This window comes from Hydra vulgaris, chromosome 01 (genome assembly GCF_038396675.1).
Source record: "Hydra vulgaris chromosome 01, alternate assembly HydraT2T_AEP".
Classification (NCBI taxonomy): domain Eukaryota; kingdom Metazoa; phylum Cnidaria; class Hydrozoa; order Anthoathecata; family Hydridae; genus Hydra; species Hydra vulgaris.
In genome coordinates this window covers 57198745-57201653 of record NC_088920.1, presented here as the reverse complement: position 1 = coordinate 57201653, position 2909 = coordinate 57198745, and the positions used below count along the sequence as shown (strand labels likewise).

The 2909-nt window shown below is 24.5% G+C and overlaps 1 long non-coding RNA gene across 1 annotated transcript; it reads right to left on the bottom strand.

Moving 5' to 3' along the window:
• Positions 1-1010: 1010 nt before the first annotated feature.
• LOC136074909 (uncharacterized) lies at positions 1011-2199 on the bottom strand. Its single transcript, XR_010635551.1, has 3 exons — positions 1893-2199; positions 1507-1549; positions 1011-1192 (listed from the first exon to the last, which is right to left on the bottom strand). It is a non-coding gene; the product is annotated as an uncharacterized LOC136074909 (long non-coding RNA).
• Between the last annotated feature and the right edge of the window lie 710 nt (positions 2200-2909).

The following is a 2909-nucleotide window of genomic DNA, read 5'->3' as shown; positions in this document are numbered from 1 at the left end:
CGTAATACCAGATCAAAATATACAAGTAAACTGAAAATAATTATTGATGAGACTAAATCTATTTGTTACCGCAAATATCAAGTATTATATTATGGTTTTATCAAATGTAACGCAATTTAATTATGCTTTATTATAATCTAAAAAGTTGTTGCTTGTAACAATAATTATATGTGTGTGGATACAAAAGATGCACCGCACAAACTTGCTTACAGATTTACAAAACATTGGATCAGTACATGGTGAGGCTAATTCTATTTTCTCTACTGTATGTAACCCAACCAATCCGCAAATATATATTACATAGCAAGAGAAAATATTAACTTTAGGACTAAAATAGTCAGTGCATACATTAGTTTAAAAATAATTTTATAAATAGAACATTATTTCTTATTACAGATCATAAGCATAAGTGATCAACTTGATAAACATAAACTGATAAAAGTTTGCCTTAATTTACATAAATAGGAATATTTGTAGATATTATTATCTACTAGATAATAATTTATATTAAAAACTAACCTTCATCTGTCTCTTTTTTAAATATGTTGTGTTGATATATTTGCCTTGGCTTTTAGTTTATGACTAAAAATTTAAACATCAATTCTTGAGGTTTAACTATCTAATCATTTCTAAAAGCATCAAGTAGGTACGTGGACTGATTTTTTTAGATTGAGCATACCCTAGAATGTTATATATCATTAAAAAGCTCTTTAGTACAGTATTTTAAAGGTGAAAAAATTATTAAAAACGAACAATTTAAAAAAAGTTATGACGTTTTTAGTAGCAAATTTTCGATATATGGATTTATTGAAGAAACTGGTTCCAAAATATTTTTTTTTTCCACTGAAATTGTTATAACTTTGTCAAATCTTATCCAAATGCCTATACCTTGGTATCAAAAGATAGATGTAAGAGTAGGCTACAAGTTCACATAACTCTATAGATAAAAGGGGTTTTTAGAGGGCCAGAGGGGGTACCGGAAAACCATCGTAACTTTAAAAAAATACAAGTTTTTCACACGAAAGAGTGTTTTTCTGATAAAATATGTTATCTTTATACATAAAAAGTTAATCTGATTTGCTTCCATTCCATTTCCAAATATTAGTGGTCTATTATAGATTAAAGGGTGGATGTCTTTGTTACGTTTAAACACCCTCGTAGTGAAATGTTACATTCTTATAAATATTTTAACCTAAAAAACATTGATTATATTTTGTGTTAAAAAGTTTAAATTACATTTTCTTATTTTACAGCATATACAAGTGGTGTATAAATTGACATTAGAGGTGGGACATATAAGATATTTGAAAAAAGGTTTTAAATTGAGTTTATTGATAAAGAGAAATAAGCATTCAAGATTATTTTACTAGAGGAGGGGCTTGTGCCACGCCTAATGACCCCTCCCCCCTTCTTACTCAAACTTGAACAAAATGTCAATAAAAATTAAAAAAAAAATTTTTTAATTGTGTTTATTTGAAAAGGGAGAAATAACTTTACAAATCTTACCACATTATAAGATGCAAGTTGGAGTATCCACCCTAAAATGCCTCTAAAAAGTATATATAAAGACTTAATATATTAAAGTTTCAATTCAATTTGCCTAAACAAAGAAATAATATATAATAATTTATTAGAAATTAATAACATTATAAATAATGTAAAAAAATAAACTACTATTTCAACATCAATAATGCATATACAATTTTTAGGAACTGTAAACATAAGGTAAACTAATTTAAAATCAAATAACTATTAACAAAGTCAAACAAACAGTTTAAATAAATCAAAACAAGAATAGTAAATAAGTATGCAAAAAACTCTTCACATTTATTGACATTTATAATATTCTATATTCTAAAATCATTAACATATACAAACTGATACAAACTTACCAGTGATAGGCTGTGTAGATTCGACTAAAAATAACAAAAAAATTGTACACAAAATAATTTGAAATTGTCGACAGTAAGTTACAAATTTAACAATCGTCAAAGCTGTTCTGCTTTAAAATGTAATATAAAACAATTTAATATAAAACAATTTTATATAAAACAAATTTATATAAAACAATTTTATATAAAACAATTTTATATAAAATTTAATATAAAACAATTAATTGTGAAAGTGATAGACTGAATAAATAATATGAACAACGTATTAATCAATGATAGCTTAAAAAATGTTAATGAGAGTAAAAATTTCGTTCCACTGCACTTTAAGGGATAACACAATACTAATGCATTAAATAATGTATTTAAATAGAAACATAAATTCAATAATCATTCAGAAACATTTCTAAATCATAAATTTACAAGCAGAAGGTTGTGTACATGTAACTAAAGATAAAAAAAGTTTTTATAAAAATTTGTAATTAATAAGAAAGGTGTGTACATGTTTGCAAATAATAGTTTTTAAACTTACTAGTCATAGTAGTCACTGAAGATGTAACTAATGATTTCAAAGTTGTAGTTAAAAATAAATACTGTAACTGCCAAGATATGCATAAACATTAAAAAGTAAAAATTTGTAAACATACCACATATATCAGATGTAGAAAGAACTGAGGTTAAAAATACTTAATAAAAAATTTATGTTTCAGTCGTCGAAAATATATACACACATTAAAAAGTAATAATTCGTAAACTTACGATTCGTTGAAGACAAAGATGTAATTAAAATTCAAAATTTGTAATAAAAAATAAATATTGCAAATAATGACTTTGAAATTAGTAATCTTTAAAATCTATTCACAGATTAAAAAGTTTTAGCAAATTCTATAATCATTAACATATACAAACTGATACAAACTTACCAGCGATATGCTGTGTAGATTCGACTAAAAGTAACAAAAAAAGTTGTACACAAAATAATTTGAAATTATTAACAGTAAGTTACAAATGTAACAATTG